Source organism: Octodon degus, unplaced genomic scaffold (genome assembly GCF_000260255.1).
Source record: "Octodon degus isolate 3935 unplaced genomic scaffold, OctDeg1.0 scaffold00189, whole genome shotgun sequence".
NCBI lineage: Eukaryota > Metazoa > Chordata > Mammalia > Rodentia > Octodontidae > Octodon > Octodon degus.
The window spans coordinates 4,953,323-4,967,246 of NW_004524765.1; the positions used below are offsets into that span (position 1 = coordinate 4,953,323).

The 13,924-nt window shown below is 38.1% G+C and overlaps 1 pseudogene; it reads right to left on the reverse strand.

Annotated features, from left to right (window-relative positions):
• Positions 1-992: 992 nt before the first annotated feature.
• The window catches only part of LOC101584120, a 60,581-nt pseudogene continuing 47,649 nt past the window's right edge, over positions 993-13,924 (reverse strand).

Genomic DNA, 13,924 nt, shown 5'->3' on the forward strand with positions numbered 1-13,924 from the left:
TTTAGTAGAATTTTTTATTTTTTTATTTTTACTTTTGTATTTTAGGGAAGGGTCTACACGGTGTTCAGGGTCTCACTAGTAGATCGGACTCATAGTGATCCGCCTGTTTGCAGCCTCCCAAGAGCTGGGATTACAGGCACGCACCACCACGCCCAGTCTCATTTGCTGTCTCAGAGTGCCCTGGGCACAGGGTGCTGCCCTGGCCAGCATGGCAGGCCCAGGGATCGAGCCTGCAGGCCCGGGGATTGAACCCCTGGTCCCTGCACCTGCTTGCAGGCACTTTAGTCTGCTGAGCTATTTGACCAGCACTACTAGAATTTTTTAAATTGTGGTTTCTACTATTTCAAATGAGACTGAATGGCTGTTAATAAAATGGCTGTATAGGATTCAGTGAGCAAGAGATTTTTGTGGGTTGCTACTTCATCTTGCTCATTTTCAGAATTCTTCTTCCTTAACAAAGATCTAAAATAGTAAGAAATATGATATACAAACATATAACACATAATACACAAGAGATTGTGAGAGAAAACACACAAAGAGGAGACTAAACAACTAAAACCTCAACTTGTGAATAAAACATAGTTGGAGACCAGCCAGATAACGCAGCAGACTAAAGCGCTTGGTTTGGCAAAGCAGAGCACCCTGGGTTCAATCCACGGGGTGCCCTGCTGACCTAGCCCCCAGGGCACACTTAGACATTGATTGAACTGGGTGCTGCCGCAGGCACCTATAATTCCAGTGCTTGGGAGGCTGAAAACAGAAGAATCACTATGAGTCCAATTTACCTAGTGAGACCCTGTACACCCTGTAGACCCTGTCCTAAATTCAAGAGGAAAAAAAAAAAGGTTGGATATCATCCGGTAGCCAATGATGAACAGTAGTTCAGAACATTTTTGTAATTACATAATGAGAAAATACAACTGAGAAAAAAAATCAGATTAGGATATGTAAAGGATTTTTATTCAATATGATCTCCCCACAGTTTTTTTTTTCACAGACCAACAATCTTTAATCACAAAGGCACTTGAGGACCCCTACAAACCCAAAGTCTCCACCAAGAGCAGCCCTGCAGATGTCCTACCCAGCCTTTTTGCATTCTCCCATCCACATACTCAGAGTTCATCGTGACCTGCACAAGGCTCCACACCAGCCTTGATAAAGATGCCTTCCACGTATTATGTGTGTTGGCACTTGACATGCCGTGTACCTCGTGCTGCCCACGGATAGGGCTCCCATACTGCTCACCGGTGACCAACAGAAACACAGAAGAGCCCACGTGCTGGAAGTGCACAGCAGTCTCACGTTCCCAGTGCTGCCCAGAGCATCGCACTGTCCACAGGTCATCACTTTCCCCGCCTTCCCCAAAAGCACTCATCTCCTGGTTGTTGGACAACGGCGACAGGAAGTGGTATGTGTGCAGGGTCTTGCCGGTGAGCACGTGCCTACCCACAGCGCACGGGCGACCCACGTGGGCAACTGCCCTCCGGGCCTCCGCGGATCGGATCCGCCAGTAGCTATTGCCGACATCCGACGCCTCCACACTGGTCACCGATTGTTGGTCGCTCCCAGACTCTTATTTGATGTCATGCGAGTGCAGCCGCACTCCGTGTTGCATGTTGAGCAGCTTCAGCACCAATCCGCAGGTCACAGGCCCCACGCCAGTCTTGGCGGCCCCACTGCCCGGTACCACAAGCGCTAGCAGGAGGACCAGCAGCACCCGCCACGCAGCCGCGCGGCGGCCCACGCTCCGCGTCGTCCCTGCCAGGTTCTTGCAGTTCCAGACGCGGTCCACTTCCGTCCCCTGGCTGACCAATCCCCTTTCCCCACAGTTTTATCCTAAAAGTTTAAATTTTAAATTTTTAGCATGTGATACAATACATGGCAGAAAATATACTATGTATGTGTGTATGTGTGTGTAATAAGCATAATTAATCATTATAAAGCAAACATGTCAGGTCCACTAATAAACCAAGAAATAGGACATGAATAGTCCCTTAGTTTCCTTTTACATATTTACTTGGTACATGTGTACAGCACTAAATGTTTATGCTCCTTATATGGAGTTGATACACATGCACAACACATCCTAGTTCCTTTTTCATCTTTATATCCCTTCCTCTGCCTTCCATTTCTTCCTTCCTTTCTAACCCTTCCTTCAGCTCTTGATCCTATTCCCATTCGAGAAACATCTACCTTACTACTTCCTATTACCTATTTGTTGCTTTGCTCCTTATAATTTTGTTTCTCACATGAGAGAAATAAAGCAATATTTAAATATGTGTGTCTCATTCATTTCTCCAAAGATTATGGTAGCAAGATACATTAATTTCCTACAAATGGCTCAAGGTCATCTTTCTCCATGGTACAATAGTGCCCCATCATATGTATAGTATTTTCTTTATCTGTTGATGTTATATAAGTATCTTCCAAGATTTAGTTATTATGGAAGTACTGCCATAAATATGAGTATGCATGTATCACTATAGTATGATGTCTTTAACTCTTTTGGAAAGATACATAGATGGGAAATAGCTGGATCAAATGGAATTTCTATTTTCAGCTTTTTAAGGAATCTCCATACTGATTTTCATAGTGGCTGTGTTAGTTTTCACTTCAAAAAAGTAGAGGTGTTCCTTTTCTCCATTGTCTCACCTTAGTTTTCTTTTTTGATCATACTTCACACAAACACTTTTATTGTAAAAGTCTGCTTGAGCTTTGCATCAGTCCTTTTTGTGCTGCTACAAAAGAATGCTTGTGAGTGTTTTGCAAAGCATGTAAGTTTATTTCCTCACAGTTCTGCAACCTTGTCAGGGTAAAATGAGGTGTCAGCATCAGGTGAGAAACTCCTGCTGTGTCATCATTGTTTCAAGAAACAGGGAAAGAAGAGAGTCCACTTCCAAAATCTCTTTCATTGGGGCATTGAGTCCACTTGTGAGGGTGGAACCTTTTTCACCTAATCACCTCTCAAATACTTTACATCCCAATCCCCCTCCATAGCCAATTTATTTAATTTTTTTTTTTTTTTTTTGCAGAACTGGGGTTTGAACTCAGGCCCTTGTGCTTGCCAAGGAAGCATTTAATCTACTGAGCTATCTCCCCAGCCTCGCCAATTTATTTCAGTATGAGTTTTCACAGGGACAAATACAAAAGCTATAGTAATCTTTGTATCCTAATACCATAAGCTGGGTGAATTAAATTAGGGGAATACATCTCTCACAGATTTACATGCTGGGGGTGCAGGATTAAGATGCTAGCTAACTCAGTTTCCCTGCAAAATCTCTCTTCCTGGCTTCCAAATGCCATTTTGTTCTGGTCTTACAGGGTGGGAGAGAAAATGGTCTCTTAATATGTTTATAGCAGATTAAAGCACCTGCAAGCAGGCACAGGGGCTGGGGGTTAGATCCCCAGGACTGCTGTGACAGCCCCATTCCTGTGGTGTGCTGAGCTGCCAATTAAGACTGGGCATGGTGGCACATGCCTATAATCTCAGCATTTGGGAGGCTGTAAACAAGAGAATCACTATGAGTCCTATCTAGTAGTGAGACCCTGAACCCCTGTAGACCCTTCCCTAAAATACAGAAAAAGAAATATGTTTATAAGCACTTTAATATATCAGGGAAAACTTACTTTCAGGACCTCCTTTAAGCCTCATTACTTCTCAAAGGCATCACCTTGAAATATCATCACATTCAAAGTTCAGGATATAAAGGTTCCAGGGGAACCTTTCAATCTACACCATACTTCTTTTCTTTGTATTTTTAATCATCCACCAAAAATAACTTAATTTTGACTTTTAAAAAAAATTAATTTTATTGAGAAACAAATAGCAATGAAACAGTTTCAAAACCAGTTAGTAGGACAGTATTAATAATTAATAAATTGCATATTATTGTTTTCATGATAGTTATTCATAGCACAAGATGCAGAAATTATATCCTTTGTTTGGTTTGATCAAACTTTTCTTTGTATATTATGGGTTTTTTAAAGATACATACTAAATTTATAGAGAAAAGTGCAAAATGGTGAGCACCAACTTAGCCTCCCCAAGATTCAGAATCTAGCAATAGAAAGTAACAATTTGGGCTGGGGAGATGGCTCAGTGGAATAAGTGCTTGCCTGGCAAGCACAAGGGCTTGAGTTCATTCCCTGGTTCCACAAAAAAAGAAAGAAAGAAAGAAAGAAAAGAAAAGTAAAAAAAGTAACAATTTATGAATGAAAAAGAAAGAGAAGTAGATGCCAGGAACCATGAAGGATATGACAATAAAATCATAAACTATGTAGAAGTTGAATACACATATGATGTTGACACTATAATTGCAGATTTCTCTTTTAAGGTTAAGGGTAGTACATTATCGGATCTTATATGTTAAACATATTAATATGCAGTTTTCTTAAGATGATATTACTATAGCTGATTTGCTTGATATTACCAGGTTCACATAATTGTTGCTATTCACTGGTTTTTCTTTTTATGAAAACACCCACATTACTTCTGTGTTATGAACAATAATAAGGTATATTTTCAGGGAAATCAGTTTTGGGTCAATTACTTCCTTCCCTCCCAAATTAAACAAGGTGGTCACATCTTGGGACACAGGCAAAGGTCTATCATTAGCCACATATAAATTACATCGCCAAAAAGTGACTAAGTAAAATGATCTCTACACTAGCAATGGAGATTTTTCACTATAAGTATCCAAAGACCTTCTCACCAAAGAAAAATAATGGAATTTTGAGAATACAAAGTGAAAAATTCCTCCCCAAACTATTCAATTCATTAACAGCAAATCGAAAGGGCCAAAGGAGGGGAATATAGCATAAATCATATTCCAAATTATTTAAAAAGATAGCTGAGAAGATTTAGAAACAGATCAAATATATACACAGCAAACTTACAGGAGCTATAAATAAACAAACATATAATGAGAATATTAACAAAATGATATTGAAGCTTTCAGAAAACCTTAATGAAGACCTACAAATGAGCTAAATAAGTACTACACATAAATGACAAGCTTGACAAAAAATTAGAGCTCATGAAAAGCTATGCATCAGAAATCCTAGAAATTAAAAGTTATATTGACACAATTGGCAGCACAAGTGGCCATTGTAAGAACAAAACCTCAGAACTAGAAGAAACTGACATATTCAAAAGTCAACATCTGAAGATTTCTGGGAAGATGGTGGCGTGGAGAGCACAAGACAAGCAGACTCTCTGAACTTTGGTGTACAAAAGCTGGAATAAAGCAATATGAGAAAGGTACAGAGGGAAAATGGTCCCCTGGACCAGCAAAGAAGTAAACACTGAAGCTCACAGGAGTCCTAAGAGAGAGACCAAAAAATCAGAAGGAAGTGGCAAATTGTACTTATCGCCAAGCCTTACTTAATGCATGAGAGAAAGAGCTCAAATTTGCCGATGCATAGTGATTACTGGAGACTTCAGAGGCCTCCACAGAGAAATGCACCAGTGGGATATAACAGTGAGCACAGTGGACTGCAGTGGTGGGTGATTTATTTTGTTTCAGATGTCTCCGAGGAGAGAACAATTGAATAGCATCCATCCTGGAGAGAAGCCAACTGAATTTGGAATTCACAGTAGCTTCAGGCTGGCCCCATGTAGCAGGTCCCAGTGTCAGGATGAGGTGAACTGAGTTCAAGTCATCAAGAAATCAAGCAGCCAAGGTCAAGACAGATGGAGCTCAGTTCAAACCACAGCAGAAGATACATAGAGTATCATAGGCTGAACAAATCAAGTGTCAACCTCACAGCCAGGAAGTCACCTGAACTTCAGTGGAAACAAATGGTACAATCCTGTTCCATATCATACTGCAGGCCTGGGCTGCTAAGGTCTGATAGCCTCCATCATCTTTCACAAAGTGGTGAAAGAGTTACACTGGTGAAATAAAAGTAGCCTCTTTAATGAGTGGTGCTGGAAAAGCTGGTTTCCACATGTCAAAGACTAAAACTACACCTATATTTTTCACTACATGCTAAACTAAAATGGAAATGGATCGAAGATCTAAATATTAAAACATAAATCTTAAAACTTTTTGAAGGTAGAATAAGTATACATTGGGATAGCCAAGGACTTTATAAACAAAACCCTGATCACACACCAAAATATCACAAAGAATCAACAACTGAAATCTCAACTAGAAAGCTTTTGCACAGCAAAAACACCTGCAAAAAGACAACACACAGTGTGGGAAAGAATACTTTGCCAGCAATATCTCAGAAAAAGGACTAATATCTAGACTACACAAAGAACTCAAAAAAATCAACCCCCAAAATTTAAGGATACAGTCAAAAAATGGGCCTCTGAAAAGATTACATATTTCTCAGATGAAGAAGTAAAAATGACAAATAAATATATGCAAAAATGTTTAACATCATCAGCCATTTGAGAGATGCAAATTAAAACAACTCTGAGATTCCATCTGACTCCAAAAAGAATGGTTATTTTCACTAAATCAACCAATAAAAATTGTTGACAGGGATGTGGGGAAAATGAACCTTTTTCCACTGTTGGTGAGAATTAAGCCTCATGTAGCTACTGTGGAAATCACTGTAGAGTTGTTGGGGAGATAGTTCAGAGAATTAAGTAACTATCTGGCAAGCAAAAGGTCCCAAGTTAGATCTCGAGTCCCACATGCTATGCTCTCCCCTAGAACTCCAGGTACACCAAGTTGGCCCCAGAATCAAGTGTGGTATTGCACATCTGTAATCCCAGCATTCAGGAAGTTGAGGAAGGAGGATCATTATGAGTTTGAGACCAGCCTAGTGACTACAAAGTGAGCACAAATCAAGCCAGAACTATATAGTTTGACACTCTAACACTGACCCAAAAAAAAAAATTCAGTGTAAAGATTCTACAAAAAACTAAAACTAGGCAAGTCCCACATATCATCAGAGGCCTTGGTAAGCACTTCCCCCATCATCTTGGAAGTTTGCTGAGCTTCAGCCCAACCCACTGCCTACCATCACAGAAGTCATTTTGAACCCAGACACATGGGGAACCTCAGTGACATACACCCCACATCCCCATCATAAGACCTTGCTGAACTTCCCCCCCCGCCAGCAACATCAGAGAAACCAGAATGAAGCATAGACAGCTTCCTGGGCCTTGGTGATCACTACCTCAGGCCCCATATTCACAAGAGCCTCATTGACCAGAACCTCATTCCCCACCTTCTCAGGTTCCTTGTTGAGCTGCTTCCCACCCCCAACACACACACCATTAAGAAAAACACACTGAGCTCAGGACAACTTCAGGAGCCATGAAACAACCCTAAGATTTGGTGAACTTTAGGAATTTGAAAAATATCAAAATACAAAAATAAAAAGCTGAAATCTGAGACATCTGGCCAACCCAAGGCAAACCAGTAGACAAAGACATAGAATTACTTAGAAGTTGCAAACATGAAATTTCTGAGCTAATAGCAGCTGAATTAAAGAGACAACTTATTCAGGCTATAGAAGAAATCAGATCACAAGTAATCTCTCAGGTAAAAAACAAATGACGACAATAGTGAAAGAATTGCTCAACATATGTAAAGAAGAAATACATAGAAAAAAGAGGAGACTAGAAAAATGATAGAATTATCGAATGAATCATATAGGAAAGAATTAGAATGCATGAAACAGTTTCAAACAGATACGCAGGAAATTAAGAATTCCATTGAAAGCTTGAAAAACTACATGAACTAAACTGAAGATAGACTTTCAGGCCTTGAGGACAGTATTGGAACTAGTGATCATGAAAGCAAAAATAAGGAACCAAGATATTATAATTTAGCAGCTACCAGATAATGCAAAGATAAACAATATAGGATTGATCAGTGTGAATAAAAGAGCAAGAGTCAACACAAATGACATAGAAAGCCTATTTGCAGAAGTAATACCAGAAATTATTGCAAACATGAAGAAAGAATCTGACATACAGATAAGGAGGAATATAGAACTTCAATTAACTATAACCAAAACAAATCTACACATAGATACATAATAATCTAGATCACAGAAATAAAAAAAACAACACAATATTAAGAGATGTTAGAGGAAAAAACAGATCAGTTATAATGGAAAGCCCATAAAAATCATGACAGCTTTCTCAAAAGAAGCCATCAAATCAAGAAGAGTTTGCACAGAAGTATTCTAAAATATTTCAGAAAGAAAAATTTCTAACCCAGATTGATGTATCCTAAAAAATGATCTCAAAATTAATGGAGAAATAAGACATTTATATTACAAAGAACAGCTGAAGAAATTCAGAACCACCAAACAAACCCTGCAAAGAATAATGACAATTATTCTAGAAAGTAACAAAAATTAACAAAACTTTAAGAACAAAAATAGAATGGAACAGCCAAGCAGAGAATCAATTAAATAGAGGGGAAATATAGGGAACACCCAGCAGGAAAATAACAAGACAAAGATAAGCCAACACATGTAAATATCAGTTATAAGGTACAGACTGTCTGGCCAGAGGGAGGAGGCAGGCCCAGCACCCTTGAGTCCTATTGGACCACCTGGAAAGCTGAGTCTGAGCTCTGGGGCCTCCATCTCAGAGTGCAGTCTCACTTTTAGTGGCTGCCTTGGCAGTCAGGGCATGGCTTGTGGGCCTCTTGAGGCAGTCCCTCTTATGCTGGTCTTGCTTCTGACAGCAGTAGCAGATGAACCGCATCATCATTGAGCTCTTCTTGGAGCCAAGAGAATCAGACTTTGGGTGTCTATTTTGAGGCCACAATAACGACAGCCATTTTTTGATCTCTTTGTTTTTTTCTTCCTGGTTTTCTCCCAGTTCCAATTATAGAACACTTAAACAGTTTTTACCAAAGTATCAAATGAGTAGTATGGAACAAAAGTATCATTTGTAGCTCTTTAACTTATCTGTAAGAGTAATCTGTCTGTCTATTGAATTAACATCTCACAAAGTATGCTTTACCAGTCCCTCTATTAAACATTTTAAGAAATCAAAAATAAAATAAGTATCAGTTATAAATATCAATGTAAATGGCCTCAAATTAACAAAGAAGCAGACTAGAAGATCAAGAAACAAATCCAACAGTATGCTGTATACAAGAAACACATTTAGATGATAAAGAAATTCATAGATTTAAAGTCAAAGAACAGAAAATAATACTCCATATGACAAGAACTCAAAAAAAAGCAGGGGTAGCTATTCTGGTTGCTGACAATGTAAACTTCAAACCAAGAATGATCAAAAGAGATAAACAAGGTCATTAATGCTTGTGAAGAGAAAACTGAAAGAGTAAGACATATGAATAATAAATATATATGTACTAATACAGGAGCACCCAACTATACAAGACAAATTTTAACAGACATGAAAAATCAAACAAACAATAACACCATTGTCATGGGGGGCTTTGACATCCAATTCTCACATAGAGTTAGAACAGCTCCACAAAAGATCAGCAAAGAAAAAAACACAACTAAACCAAACTTGTGAGGAAATGTACTCAGTAAATACTTGCAGAGTGTTCCACCCAACACCACCAGAATACTCATTCTTCTCAGCTGCACATGGATGTTCTCCAACATAGACCATGTATTAGCACATGAAACATGCTTAAGTAAATGCAAAATGAATGAAATTATTTCATGTATATCATCTAACCTTAGTGCAAAGAAACTTGAAATTATTGACAAAACTTGCAAAACCTTCATAGATATGTGAAAATTAAATAACACCCTTCAGAACAATTAATAAGTTACAGACAAAATTAAAGAAGTTAAACAATATTTACGATACTTTTTTAAAGTAAGCTGCCATTGAATGGAAAATGAAGTGAAAAAGGGCAAAACAAGGAGCTGTGTTATGATGCCCCTGCAGAAAAATTGGTGAAGTGTGGAGATTTAAATTCAGAGTCTGGGGGCTGGTGAGATGCCTCAGTGGTCTAAAGCACCTACTTAGAACAAGCTCAGCAAAGCACAGGGACCGCAGTTCAATCCCCCAGCACCACATGCCAGCCAGCCCCGCCACCTGGTAGGCTGAGCTGACCACACACACACACACACACACACACACACACACACACACACACAAATTAAAAATAAATAAATAAATAAATAAATTCAGAGTCTGGCAGTGGAGAAAAAGAGAAATGCATGAGTGCATTTTGGAACCAGAAGGAGCCAGTCTCACTGAGGAGTGGGATCTGAGAGGAAAGAAAAGGAAACAAATGCAACATTAAAACAGGCTACATAGGAGGAGTTCTTGTACAGTCACAAAACCATTCAGGGCTTGATATAATTTGAAATGAGAAGCAAAGTGATTATCTCAGAAAGTAACGTTTAGAAACCCATTGCCCAACATCTTCATGTAAAATGCCCAGTTATATTACTAACAAATTATTTTGATGTACAAAGGACTGACTTTTGTCTGAGTTAATACTTACTTGCAGAATTTTAAAAAGATTTAAATTTATGAAATCTAAGACCTATAAGTCATTTTCATATATTATTGCAAACTTTCCACAGTCACTCCTTCCATTCTTTTAGCAGGTAGTCACTCTTATGGCTCCAACAGTAATTAAAAGTCTCATTTAAAGAAAAAGAAGTCTTTTGGGGCCATGGAGATACCTCAGTAGTCTAAGCACCTGCCTAGACAAATGCAAGGACCCAGGTTTGACACCCCATACCCCACACACCACCACACCCACCCCCCACACTCCCAACACACTCATCCCTTCCAATAACTGCTGGCCCTGCCCTGGGTTGCTGTACTGAGCTGGCTGACCAAAACTATGCATGGAAGCACATGCCTGTAATCCCAGTGCTAGGAAGGCTGAAACAGGAGGATCACTAGGAGTCTGAGGTGTTTAGTGAGACCTTTTACCAAATACACTGAAAAAAAATTGGGGGGGCTGGGGTTGAGTCTCAGTGCTAGAGGTCTCACCTCACATATGCAAGGTCATGTGTCCAATTACGGACAAAGAAAAGAAAGATAGAAAGAAAACAAGTTTTGATTAAATAGAGGATTCAGATCTAATCATAATGTTAAAGCCTTAGTTCTTAGAGAAAACAACCTAAGGCAAAATTTTTAAGGCAGAATCACATATGGAAAAAATGTATGTGAGAAGAATGTTTAATGTCACTAGCCATTAAAATAATGCAATTTAAAATGACACTGAAATTTTATCTTGCTCCAGAAAGAATGTTTATCACCAAGAAATAAAACACCAAAAAATGAAGTTCAGGCAACAGAGGGAGACAAAGCCTTTTGCATGTTTGGTGGAAATGGAAACTAGTGCAACCACTATGAAAATTTATTTGGAGATTCTTCAAAGCATGAAGAAAAATTCCATTTGACCCAGCTATCACTCTTGTAGGTCTCTTCCTGAAAGAGTTAGACAGTACATTTCAGTGACACATGTATGCCCAGGTTTGTAGAAGCAAGTCTTTATAGCTAAATCTTGGAAGTGATCTGTATGTTGGCCATCAGACAAATTGATAAATGAAATGAGTTCTATACAATGGAATGCTCCTCAACAGGAAGGATAAATTTCAGGTATTTTTAGAAAAATAAATGTATTTTAAGACCACTATGTTAAGTGAAATAAATGAGCTATAAAAACTTAAGTACTGAGGAGCCCAAATTATAAATAATGTAAATAGGAAAATAAAAGAAAGATAATAAAAATATGGAGAAACATCTTTTGAGAACAACAAAGGAACCAAGAGATGGAGAAGAGCAGGCAAAGAAGAAAGGAAGTGGACATGCAAAGAATTAAACTGTGTTATATACTTGTACCAACTTCCAAAGGTTAATCCAATCATTACATATTGCAAACACATGACTGTAAAAATTTTAAAATTAAAAGGACAAAACTACTCAACCAAAAAATGGTTTTCATTAGTAAGAGTATAAGAATAAATGCTAAACCAAAGCCCACATTTGAAAGACATGATTGACTCAACGCAGTAATACATACCTCAATGTTTCTATTTTACTATGTGTTTAAAGAAAACTAAATGATAGTGTTGTGAAGTAGGTTCAAATAATATAACAGACACTACTTGCTTCTTAAGAAAGGTAAGATTTATTTTTCAGAGTTTTAATGAAAATTGTGTTGAAGTACAACTGTTAGAACCTAAAATTATTCAAATTTTTTTGTGATATGACCAATAAATCTAAAAGCACAGTAATTTAGGTCAAAAATTTTTAGCACAATTACTAAAACATTATAAAAAGAAGATGACTACAAATGAAATGTCTAGATAAAAGTCACTCTCTTCAAATGTATCACAAATCAAAGCAATAAGGAACAGTATTTTCTTGTTCAGACTGATTTCATTGACCTTCTCATTTATTCTAGTACATTTAGAAACATAAGTTTAGCTTGATATTCAGGAAGAAATAAATACAATAATATTAATGAGGCAAAGTGTAGCAAACAATTAAAAGTCATTATACAAGGGCCAGGAAGATGGCTCAGTGGAATAAACACTTCCCTAGCAAGCGCAAGGGCCTCAGCTCAATCCCTGGTTCTTCAAAAAAAAAAAAATCATTATACATGTAAAGATGGATGTGCCTAACAATAATGTGGCTAAGAAACATTTAATTAGGATTTGAGTTAGAGAGTAAGTAGACAATGAGTTATTAGTCATAATCAAGTAATCTTTTAACATCAAATTAAGTAATTTTTCTAATTTCTGAATAATAAAGCACTCGTGAATCAGGAAAATTTTAATATAATGTTCAGCTGAAAGTGATACAGTTATTTGGGTGCACAATTTATTATGGTGATCTCAATGATTTTATTGATAAAGTCTCATAGCCAAAGCCTTCAAGAATTTTGAGTGTCAGTACAATGTGATTTACTGGAGCTAGTAATCTTAGGAAAATGTCCCATAATATCTAGGCAGTGACATCACATACTCTTCATGATAGGATCCAGTCTGATAATAAGCACTGAGTCTTTCTTCTCAAAGATGTCTTGCTTTCCCTTGCATGAAGTCCAAAAAGAGGGCCTGACCTGTGAAACCTAAGACATAGAAAGTTAACTGTTGGGGCTGGTGAGATGGCTCAGTGGTCTAAAGCACGTACTTGGAACAAGCTTGGCAAAGCACAGGGACTGTAGTTCGATCCCCCAGCACCACAGGCCAGCCAGCCCCGCCACCTGGTGGGCTGAGCTGGCCACACACACACACACACACACACACACACACACACACAATAAATAAATAAATGTTTTTTTTTAAAAAAAAGAAAGTTAACTGTTAAAGCTGTCCCTTTTCCCTCTCTGAAGTCCTCTAAATTAGCAAAGAACAACCCTGACCTTCTCTTGGGCATCTGTGGGAGCCAAATGAAGGAGGATAAGTCCTACAATCAAAAAGTGAGGTTTAGGTTTCAAATGACAAATTGGTATTTTTATCCAGCACTCTCCAGACAGACCATGTCTTGTAATGTTCCTACTTGATGATGATGTAAATGTGAAAAAAATTTCATAGCAAATGTACTTCAATTTTTATTTTTTTCCAGTCTGTAGGTCTGTGGTAAAATAGACTTTTAAGATTTATCTATGTATGTAAGTCAGATGGTTTGGATAGGTACCATGCACTTCTGCTGGTTTATAGAAAGAAGCAGTTAATGCTTTAATTAGTTTCATATCCTTCTTTCAATTGATTCTCCTTTTGTCTTCTTACTTTCTTATACATTTCTTTCTTTTTTCTTTCTCCTTCCAATTTTTTTTAAGTGTATCAGGTATTTAATTAGGTTCTTAGTAAGAAATTTAGAACACTAATTTATGAGGATAAATTCCATTTGTCAGAGCAAAAACGGATAGCACATAGCCCCGGAGCTGAGGAACACCTTTGATTTTTGCCAAAATCTGTGAGTCCACCGCTTTCTGATCCACCTTGCACTGCTCTGAAATCTGGTATCTCTCTTTCTCGGTGT